Below are 12,029 nucleotides of genomic sequence, written 5' to 3' on the forward strand. Positions count from 1 at the left end.
TTTTTTTTTTTTTTGTTTCAAAAAGAGAAAAAGTGAGTTATTTGAATTCAAATTTAATTCTAGGATTTGTATGGGTTATATATAATTTTGTTTATCAAATTAATACTTTAGTAGCGATTAGTTATTTGGAAATTTCATAGGACGAATATATCGAATTATTATTGCGTTGTCAGGAAGGAAACATGATATTATTCGAAAAATAATACGATATTTATTATAAGTCTAGATGTTTATCATTTTTTCATCTTTATGGAGGAAAACGAGTTATTTTAGGTTTAAAAGTAATTTAAAAATTTGTAGGTTTAAACGATACAGGATACGTTCATGCGATCCTTGATACAGTAATTTGATATCGAAGATCGTGTTTATCATATTGCGAAGAAATATGATATGACTGGAAAAATGATACAATATTTTATTCCTCCAGATATTTTTTTCTTCATCATTTCTTATAATACAACACAAACCTACTTAATCTACCTTACATAAAATTACATATATTAATATAATCGAAATATCTGAAAAGATTTTTCGACCAACTTATTCACTTTCCATTATTTAAAATTGCAATTGATTGAAATCTTATACCCAAAATTTTTCTTACATCAGGTTCAAACCAATAAAAACCATAATTTCCACCACGTATCGCGTTGCATCCGAAGATTTGGCAGCTGTTCGCGAACAGGAGAGGGAGGGACGAGGGAATGGGTTAAACGTTGTCGGTGGTCGTGTTACGGGGGGGTTGTTTTCGTGTTCAGAAGACGGGATGAAAATGACTCGATGAAACTGAACTCGTCCTCGTCGTCGTCGTTCTCGACTATATGTCATATGTCGCGCGGCCATGCGTTCGCAGACAGAGACGTTGTCGCCGCCCTTTTCGGGATAAATAATTGATGAATAGAAAGTGGGAGTCGGTGTCGCGCCACTTGGTGGAACACTCGGCCAGAAACTACCCCTACTAATGCAGAAGTGAAGTATCGAGCGGGCGTATATACAGTAACTTCCCGCTCGTTTATTCCATCGAGGGTTTTTTTACATTTTTCACCGAGGAGGGAAACGAGAAACGATTGAACGAGAACGATTTTCTAGTTGACGCGTAAGCTCGAGCGTGCTGCTATTGTCGCGATGATGGCACGTTTTATATACGTTTATGTAAGTGTTGGGATGTCGGGTGTTAGATACTTGAGGAAATTTCGTATTCGTTGCTCCTTTTTTCTGAATACTTTTTCTTTCTTTTTTTTTTTTTTTTTTTAATTTATTTTCGGATGGTATATTCGATAATTTTGATGATTCTTATTTTCTCGAAAGGAATAATTCTTTTTCAACAAAGAGAGTTTGTAGATGCGAATGATACAAATTAAAATAAAGTACGAAGTGTATATATTAAAGATACGAGTGTGGATATAGATTGCGTGCAATGCAATATTGGATTCGTTATTTCTGAACGAGTGTGATATAATTAATGTAATATTTTTAGCTTCGATTATTTTCTTTCGATTATTAATTCATTACTTTATTAATCAATTTAATACTTACTTTCGTAATTATTCTCGTTGTATCATTTTGTAATATAACAATTTCTCTCTTAGAATTCTAATTTCGAAAATCATAAACGTGACAAATTTTATATTATTTAATTGTAATTTTAATTTATTTCTTATAGTATTAACAAGTGTAACATATAATTTTATTCTTATAATTCTTTTCTATCTAATTCTATCTAAGTTTTTTTTTTATCAGTGATTTTTTATTTACATTTGCAAATATATTTCCAACAATTTTAATCTTCCTCCCAATTAACATTAATTCTTCTCCTATTCGTTTATGAAATTATTAAGTAAAATTTTAAACTTCTTGCTTCTGCTTACAATTTTGCCTCACCTTAACATAAATTTCTGCGAATTAATAATATACAATTCCTTTCGCGCGTTCACTCGTATATTTATCCACGAATACGCAATATCCCAACGTAAACACCGAAGCAATCACGAGAATCATTCGATATTAGACACTCGAGGAAGACAGGTAAAGTGACCCTAGCCCACTCGTTTGGGAAAACTTTACGTGAAACGGCTTTTGTTAGTCCTGAATAGCACTTGAAATCAAGTGTATCCTCTCCTCTCCCTCTAATGGAAGAAAGGGAAGAAACTCTCTGTTCCACTCTCTCTTTCTCTCTCTCTCTCTCATCCCTCCTCTCGAGAGTATCTGTTTCTTCTTCGATAAGTTTCTTCTCCCCTTGCACCCTCGCGCGTCTGCGTCCACAAGGCAAATCCTTAAATCGACTGTCACTGTCAAAGAGAGGGGAATTTTCTTTCCCTTGGCACAATCTTTATTCACAGCGCTGCTCGTACGTGAAATGATGCGTTAAATTTCTCGGTCGAGGGAGGGAAATGGGATATCGAAATGGGGCTCAAAAGATTTTCGACCGTTCGAAAAATCGGTAAATTTCCACGGGGTTCCCGGAGTGTTCGCGAAGTATCTATCTTCTTGGTGTATTGTATGCCTAGAATGAAAGAGGAGGGACGAATGGGAGGAAACATGTTATTCGAGAACGTTGAATGAAATTTTTCCTCGAGGGGGAGGACGAGGACCTCGTGGAAAGAGATGGCGAATCGTACGAACTAGACTCGTCTCGTGAAAAATTCCTTTTTTTTTCCTTTCCACAGAGAAGAATTTTATGCGAGTATTTATTGTGACAAAATAGAAAATGCTCGATTGTTGTGTATATATATATATATATATTTAATAACGTATCAGGTTGAAGGAAATTAGAAATGTTACGTTGTAGACATTGTTGGAATATAAATTTTTTTGGGAAAGATATGATATAATTGGAAATCTATTTTACTAATAAATTTGAAAAACTCGAAATCATGGATTAATCGAAAATGTACGTATCAAGTTTTTTTAGAATTTATATGAAATTATATTATTTTTAATTATTATAGCGATTACACGCATTAAAATGTATTGTATTTTTATTCCAGCAATTTTGTATCTTGTTTAATTAACAGGGAAAGAACGAGAAGCCAGATAGATAGATAAAGATTTCTTCAATTGATTTCTTTCTTTCGAGAGAAAAGACAGAAATTTCCCGATCAATCCAATCCGTTTCCACGATATTTCAACCTCAATAGTTCAACACAATCATTAATTTCATTCCCTCTTCAATTCCCTTCGAACTAAACGTTTTTTAAAAGACTTCGTCGCACACGATCGATGATGCAATCAATAAAAATAATTGAAACTTATTATTATTACGATGATCGAAATCACGAAAATCAATGAAAATTGGGAAAGAAGATCGTGAAAATATTGAAACAAAATCGAACAAAATCATAAATCTTACTATTTTTGCCAATATTATTCCTGTTCAGATTCTCTCGAAACGATATAACCGATCCTTCTGTTTTCCCCAGATCCCTGCTAAACGATCCAGTCGACGGATCCATCCCCCTCGCGACTTTTACACAATTATTTACGTCCTAGTTCGCTCGCTCGTTACTAAACAAGGAGGGAAAGATTCGCCGCCAAGATCTTCTTGGAAACGCGTTCTGGACGAACGACGAATCAAGGCGACGAATTAAGAGTCCGTCGAGACGATTAACCCCGGAAATTTAATCTCGCTCTCGAGAACGAGGGACGATTTAGATTAGTACGGCGCCCTTAATAGAAAAAAAAAAAAAAAAAAAAAAAGAAGAGAGAAAAAGAAAAGAAACGAATAAAATCATCCTCGGATATCCAACTCGAAGAAACATCCTCTCTATCCTCCTTCCCCTGTCTCCTCGTCTTGGAGTCGAGTACTTGCCATTAATTGGCAAAATTATTGCGATTCGAAGTAGAGATAATGAGAAGAGAACGCGTTACTGATTCGCGGGCAAAAATTCGTAAATAGGGAATTAGAGGAAGAGAGAAGAGCGCATTACGAACGTGAACAATAATTAACAGCGTTTCTCGTTTTCTTTCTTTCTTTTATTTTTTTTTTTTTTCTTCGCCCTCGGTCGCCTTTCATCTGCTCGCATTTATTATTCCTCTTCGAATGCGCGTATCCCGGAGGCGTATCCCTTAATCACCAGGAGGATGATTCTGAAAAGATAAAAAAAATAAAAAAAGATAAAAAATAAAAAAGATAAAAAAAAAGAAAAAAAAGAGAGAAAAGGGAGAGGGAAATAGAGAAGGAAAAATAAAGAGGGGAGAGGGATTCTTCGGATTTAGAATTACAGGGCTGGTTTCTCGTAAACAGACTAATAGTGGGTTAAATCGTTGGAAGTTGTCGCCGTTCCACCATTAAGTTAACAAAGTGCGCGGCGGCAGTTTACATACATTACAAGTGGGCTCGAAACTTTCGAGACTCTCCCCTTTTCCTTCTGTTGGCCGCGAGTCTGGGATACATTTTGGAAAACGGGCGTATGCATAATTATAAGCCGATGCAATTTTGGGCACGCAAGATCTTGAAGATGTGATTATTGTTCAAGGAAACGTGATAGATTTTTCGTTTTGCTTACGCGTGACAACTGTGGAGGAAACGAGATCTTCATAACATATTACGAACAATAACCTACTTTCACCAATTAATAAACGTGTTCGTGTTTTGAATACATATAGTTATACACTTCGTGGAAGCAAGGCTGATAAATTATTAATACCATCAACACAGAAACTTACAAAAAAAAGAGACAGAGAGAATAATACAATTAACAAGTACAATCGTGTACACAAGTAATAACACTTTGAAAAAAGGGACAACAAATCGATAATCCAATTACACGGATCGAAACGACGCGTTTCTTCCTTCGTTCCAAATACCGACAATATTATTAATAACATCGACGAATGAAGAGCTACTTGCTCGTGGTTAACGACTTAAGAACGTTTCGAGAATAAATTGTCGTCCCACTCACCCCCTCCCTCCCCTCTCGACGAACGAGATTCACCCGTGCTACATGGTTTTTTTACCGTGGCCAAGATTTCCCCATCGGGGAATCCGCGTCGCTTTTGTTCAACTCGCCCCGATTATCCTCGACGGCGATCAATTATTACGTTAGATTACGGCGGACGTAAGAAGCGGGTTTTTCAGGGTGGGGGGAGATAATACCGTGCAACTTGTTCAACGGCCGCTAAAAGTTTCAGGGAGGGTGGCTGGTGGGAGGAGGGGTCGTAAGCCTGGTGGTTTCCCTCTAAGTCGACGATGAAAATTTCACCTCTGCCCTCCTCCCTCCTTTATTTCGCGAGGCTTCCACGCGTTATCCCAGAAATCCCGTTCAACGTGGCTCCTTGATGAATGGCCCCGTGCATCCTTTTCGTTAACGCGCACGAGTTCTAATTGTGCGGCCGCCGCCGCCGCCGTGAAAAGAGCCTTTGTGCCGGGACTCTCAAAGACGTTAATTGGATTATGGAATTTATAAGGGTTAACAAGTTGTTGTTTCGTAATTGCGAGTGATATATTTGCGGGGAAAGTGTCTCGAATCGATGGTGATGAACGGAATTTATTTATTTATTTTTAATTATTCCTTGAATAATCGAGGTAAAGAAATAATATTTCGAATACTTTCTTTTTTTTCCTTTGAAATATATATTTTTTGATATTGAATAAATATCATAGATATTTAATAAACGGGTAGTTACGGTGACTAAAAAATTAATTTCGCTTCGGAAATTATATGTGTTTGGCAGTTATTAAATCTGAAAAATTCGAGGCGAGGTTTTTCGATCGTTTCGTTCCATTCTATTTACACATTCGAATCTCTCATTCGTCCGTTTTATTCCTTTTTTTTTTTTATATATTATCCTAAGTAAAATCGTAATTTTTGATAATCAAACTTTCATCGCTTCCTTGCGAGGAAGGGGAGAAAATGCGCAAATGGGTACATACATTTTTACACCTTTTAATCAACGACGCTACCTTACCATCTCCCCGCTGCCGTGAAAGCCATAAAATGAGAAGGGGGGAGGGATCCCCTTTATATCCCCGAACAAAATCCTCTGGAACAATGCCGGTTAATTATTAACCGACCAATACGGAAACATCATCAGATCCTTGATGAAAAGTTGGAGTTAATCTTAAGAAATCTCGTAAAGTTTATATCCATCTCCCTTCCATGGTGGCGTCATGGGGATGTTGTAATTACTCGCGCCTGCGTGTAACCCACCCCTCCCTGCGTCTCGAAATTAGTTCCATTCCACTCTTTCTCCCTCCCTATTTTGAAAAATTCATTAACATTATGGGGCGGGCATGCTAATTTTAGGAAAGTGTCCCACAAGCCATGAATAATTTAGACAATGGAATGGTCTGCCACTCGGAGAATATATTTCATGACCAAGCTCCACAGAATTTCTGCCTCGCGCACCGTTCCCATGCATTATTTCCGCGTATCCGCTTAAATACGCTTGTCCAGGGACCATCCAGTCGATGCTTCGTCCACAGTCGGTTGATGTAACGACTTCAAACGAGCATCCCCTCCTCTATCACGCTCTATTAATGGAATTAACGAAGAATCTTGTAATGATATGCACTTTCGATGATTAACTTTCTTTCAACTTTGTCCTTCAGCTCGACGATTGCTGTTTGATTCCTTCGATTTGATTTTCTTCGTCTCTTTCTTCTGTTAATATTCGAGATCGTATTCGAAAATTCGCGATAATCTTCTCTTTTTTTAACTGTAAATCGATAGTAGAGATTCGATTCGATTTCTAAGGAAGCCGTATCGTGTTTTTCGACTTGTCGAGATTAACTGATTGGTACGATCCAAGCAGCATCTCTGGAAGGATTAGAATAGATCAGAGGGAATTAAGATGACACGTGACGAAGATAACCCAAATTGGGTCGCGTACGGTTCCAAATAGTAATCGAACTCCTATATATCAGATATACCTCGTCAAATTTAATTACCTCTGATATCTGAATCTTGTATATACGTGTAACCGAAAAGTAACTAAATTTTCCTTTGAAAAATTATTTTTGAAATGACGAAAACAAGGAATTAAGAAATTCTAACGATTCTACTTTTATCATATATAAATACTTGTCTTTAAATTCTTTAATATAGCCAACAAAAATTTAATAATTTCGAAGAATCTGATGTAAACTGAATCTTCAATCGAAAAATAATATTATCCAACTTACTTTTTAATTATTTGATCGTTTCTTTATTTCCAAAACCAAATATATCGAACGACACTCCACCCACGTAAACGATTGCAACATCAGATCTCCGTCAAAATGATTGAACGTCAAGATCACAATTTTACTAATATAATATCGATCCCATCCCTCTTCAACTGTACCATAAAAAGAAAAGAAACAACCTAACCTCCTCCCAATCCACGTCTAGGGTGTAAACTTAGCAGCGACAGTTGCAGAACTGCAATTAAATACCTAGCACCGGTTTAACCGAGTAGTCTCTCTCTCTCGTCCGTGTAAAAACGGGCGGAGTGTTTAATGTCAGTTCGTGCCCCTCTCCTCCCTCTCCCCTCGAATATCTCTTGCCGCGATGAAGCCCGACCGCCGCCCATCCGCGTCGTTGCAACTTCAACGAGCACCACGTGAAACAGAAACGCTCACAATCCTTCTGGTAGTAGTGGCGGCGGAGTCCTCGTCACGGAGCTGTGGCAAGTTCAGCACGGTGGTGATGGAAGGGGTGGGTGGGTCGAAGGGGGCGAGGGAGGGCCAGACTTCTGAGAAGGGCTTCGCGGTATTATGCTAATCTCGTTAAACTGAGAGCAGGTCAGACGGTGCTTTAGCCCCTACACTATCGTATTAAGATAATAACAATGAAAGGAGGGGGGTTGGGCGCGACGCGAAAGGCATCGACGAACGTGGTCGCGTTATTAGCTCAACCGGCGTAATCTCGTGCCCCCTTGCCTTTGCCGTGTCAGGTACACGGGTAAACGTCTCGTATATCCGATAATAAGTCGTCTTACTTACGCTCTCTATTTATGGATTTTGTTGCTTTTTTTCTTCTTCGATTTCTATTTCAAATGCAGAACTAGAAATAAAGCGTTATATATATATACGATTCATTCCTTTTCGATTCCTTTCGTTTGTTTTCGTCTGTTGTACGATGTAATTTGTTCGAGGAGAGGATAGTCAAAGAAGGAAGAATTGTAGAGAAAGAAAATTTGCTTCTATTCGTCTTTCTTTTTTCGCAAAAATTGAAAAGAATTTTTGCAGGATCAGATTATCCTGATGTTAAATTCTCGTGCATTTTGATCGTTTCATTTTCAATTCTGATTTTCGCGCGTTTTTTTATTTGCTTGCCACCGGTATGCAGAACTCCGGAACTTTATAATACGAAAGAATTCCCTTTGTTTTGGGGAAATATGTTGTCCGATAAGAGGATGGACGGCGTAATTGCATTCTGAAAAGTTTTTGCGGAATGTAAGCAGAAGGAACGTGGCTACGAGATACGAAAGAAAGCGCGGCCGGTGTGCAAAAGTGGTTGTGGAAGCGAGGAGGCGAGGAAAACTGTGAAAAGTCTGCGCGCGCGGACGGAGGTAAAATTTTATAACTGGCCCGGTGAAATTTCATCAAAATCGTGTTGAACGAACGGCCCACAAGAACCCGATTTTTCCCACCGAAAATTTTCACAAACAATTCGTTAAACCTAAATTCCCTCCGCTCGAGCATCTACTTAACCAAAAACTTATTCAACTAAATGGAAGATTGCTCGATTCCGCCAGTGAAACTGCCATTATTTGGCCGAGCTATCTGAACTTACAAGTTCAAGTTAAACATTTTACCCGGATTCGATCAAACTTTTCCTCGTCCCAGGAATCGTAAAGCTGTACGTATAAATATTCACAATTAGAAAGAAAAAGGAACGACAAGAAAAAAGAAAAAGATCGAATCAGATCCGAATCGTTCGATTCAACAATTCTCGAAAATTTTAAAAGTAAGTAAACGAACCAATATTTAATTCAATTCTCTCTTTAAAAAAAAAAAAGAAAAAAAGAAAAAAAAGATACACACGCATAAAATACACACGTAATATTAAATATCGCGCGAAATTCGTAATCGAAATCACGAATTATCAGCGGATAGAAGGAGGAGAGATTGGACGGGGTAGAGGAGGTGCGTGCTCCCCGCAGCGTCATCATCTTCTGGATTCTGATTAATAATTACGTTAAAGCCACCGAGTCCTCGAGGCGGTGTCGGTGTGCCATCCGACAGATTATGATAATGTAGTCCGTTTTGAACTACGGAGGAAAATTTTCCGCGAGGAATGCCATCCGGGGCATAAATATGGAAGAGGCTGATTGAAGGAGGGAGGGGAGGGGATCTCGTGGCGCGTGTTGACTCAAAGGAAAGCAGGATGGAAAAGAGGATGATGGAAGGGAAAACGGAACCGCGATGAAGCAAGCCTTCTCTCGCTCCCTTCCTTCCCTTTCTTTCCTCTCTTTTTTTTTTTTTTTCTTTTTCACCCTTCGAGGCTCCGTCTCGAGCTGAAAAAACGAGCGGAGGTCCGATCGGGACCAGGTGGCGCACGATTGTCGCGTAATAGGCGCGGCTTAAGTTTATTCAACGGGAAGATTCAACGTCGAACGTCTGTTTTAATAAAAGCTGCTCACACGAAGAATCAGAACCTGCATCGTGCTAGATTGGATCCATCTTGGACTCTTTATTTTTTTCACGTTTTGGACATATTTTTTTTTTTTTTNTTCAACGTCGAACGTCTGTTTTAATAAAAGCTGCTCACACGAAGAATCAGAACCTGCATAGTGGTAGATTGGATGGATCCATCTTGGACTCTTCATTTTTTTCACGTTTTGGACATATTTCTTTTTTTTTTTTTTGAACAGAAAGATATATATATATATATGTTCAAAAAATATTATCTTTTTGCGAGTTATTTTTCATTTTCTCATTTTCTCTTTTCCATTTAAGCTTCTCCTAGATCGTATAATTAATTGGAACAATTTATTCTCGCAAATTGAGAAAAGATTTTTCACTTTTTATTTTACGTTCACTGGAGAAGAATATCTCGTAAATAAGGTGATATTTAAATATTGTGAAAAGATGCGCGAGCTTCCTTGGCAATGATATAATTAATAATGCCATAATCGCTTTACGAACATGACGATTAATTTTCCCATGCGCATGGAAATTTGGGCTATTATACTAATGAACGAGTATAATTTATACAAGCACGAGTAACGTTCGATTAATATAGTACAAATACAATTGTTTAATACACGGCAGGAAAATTGAAATAATACTATCAATTAACTAACGATACGCGCGGGTTGTATCACATATCATGATTAAATTTATCACGATAAGGAAGCTCTTCAAACAATAACCTCTTAAAAACAACAATAAAATTCCACTCTTCCTCCTCCTCCTCCCTTTACAACACAATCCTTCCTCTCTCCAATTCCTTCTTTAATTGATATAAAACGGAAAAAAAAAAATAAGTAAATCGCCAAATTATCTTTTTCTTTTCCTTTTCTTTTATCGCAGCGCCACCATGATAAACTGCGCCACCTAGAACGACCAGGAACATAGGGAGACGTTTATCCCGCTAATCAGATCGCGAAGGACAAAGCCCGTGATACATTGCGCCGCAGATTGCCGTGGAATATTATTAAATGGGCCGCGTTCCCGAACACGAAGGTCTTCCCTCGAGCTCTTTAGCCGTAGGATTAAGTAAAATGGTGGACGGTTCCTATTCCGGTGCGCAACAGGTGAGGCGGTATGTCATTTTTTAACGGACATTAAGCATGTGTTGCGAGGCCGTTCATCGAAAATTTATAGGGCCCTTGGAAGTGGGAAAAACTACTAACCGCTCCTCTCGATGCGAATAACGGCCACGTTATTCCCGCCCTTTAATATTGCATTAACTATATCCACCACCTACTACGGGGCTACGAGTGCATAAATAAACCAGCGTCATGGCAACCGGAGAAGTAGTTTCGAGAAGCGAAAAATAAGAATTTATAGTCAAGGATAATAATGTAAAATAAATGTATGTATATTTATAGATAAATAAAAGTTTTGAAAGATTTTTTAACTCGTTATTCTTCCAGTTAGAGTTACCGATTATTTCCACGAGAAAGAAAAATGTTCGAATATCGAAGAGAATAAGAATATTCGTGTTATTTCTGTTATTTTTATTGTAAAAAAGAGATATATATCGCAATAAATCATTTTTACGTATCATCACGTTGTTTTATTAATTCTTAACCTAACCTTTATTCCAACTAATCCCTATTAAGATAATTCCCTTGAAAAGTATTCTATTTTTAATTATAATAATTTTAAGGAATGACAAATATCAAGGAATCTAATCTAAATCCTAGCCAACACTGAGATATTCGCTTGGAAATCATTATATTTTTAATGATTAACAAGTTGAAGGAATATTAAGTTAATTCATCCTTTCCTAACGTGATGATAAATAATTATCAAAAATCGTTCGGCGTGTCTCTTCAGCTTCGACAAATCTTTTCCCGATACTTCGAATCGCACTGGTTGGAACAAAACACGAGTTAGCAGCGGACTGAGAAGACGAATACGTCCTCCATAATCTATTAATGGCGAGGTGCGTTTAAAATGCAGGAAGCTCGTTCTTGGCTGTGCAAGGATTGCAGCTGGCCCATAGCCAGTCTGCTAAGTGGTCTACGTTTTCCATCGGGGGTACATCGGCCTCCTTGCATCCCTCCTCCACCAGCGCTCTCCACGAGAAGGGTTGGTTTCTTTTGCATTCGTACGCATCCGCACGTTCCGTGCCGATGCACTTTTCGCATCGACAAGTGGCCTCCTCCCGGTTTTAATCGGCAAACCTCGATGTATACACCTCGAAAAAGGAAAATTAACTTGGAGAGGGATCGTTGCTTAACATTCGATTTGCATATCGGTCGAGTTTCATCCCCTGTGCCATCTGGTTGGGGTAGAGGAGGGTAGAATTTAAGTAATTTCTCGTTAAGAGGAAGAGAAGTATCGTGGAGAATACGACAGTAATGTGCTCGATTAATGAGTCGAGGAAATTAATATTTCTTGTTAATGAGGAATCCTCTTGTGGGGATGTTTT

At 38.2% G+C, this 12,029-nt stretch overlaps 1 long non-coding RNA gene across 2 annotated transcripts in view; it reads left to right on the forward strand.

The window, feature by feature from the left end:
- The window catches only part of LOC122719175, a 98,114-nt gene extending 87,125 nt beyond the window's left edge, over positions 1–10,989 (forward strand). Inside the window, exons 3-4 of one of the 2 annotated variants that reach the window (XR_006347527.1) lie at positions 10,460–10,691; positions 10,754–10,989. This is a non-coding gene — a long non-coding RNA (uncharacterized LOC122719175). The remainder of the gene's footprint in view (positions 1–10,459; positions 10,692–10,753) is intronic. The other variant, XR_006347526.1, reaches the window with a different exon arrangement.
- Positions 10,990–12,029: the final 1,040 nt, after the last annotated feature.

The sequence above is a fragment of the Apis laboriosa genome, unplaced genomic scaffold (assembly GCF_014066325.1).
Source record: "Apis laboriosa isolate Shangri-la unplaced genomic scaffold, ASM1406632v1 scaffold70_cov154, whole genome shotgun sequence".
Classification (NCBI taxonomy): Eukaryota; Metazoa; Arthropoda; class Insecta; order Hymenoptera; family Apidae; genus Apis; species Apis laboriosa.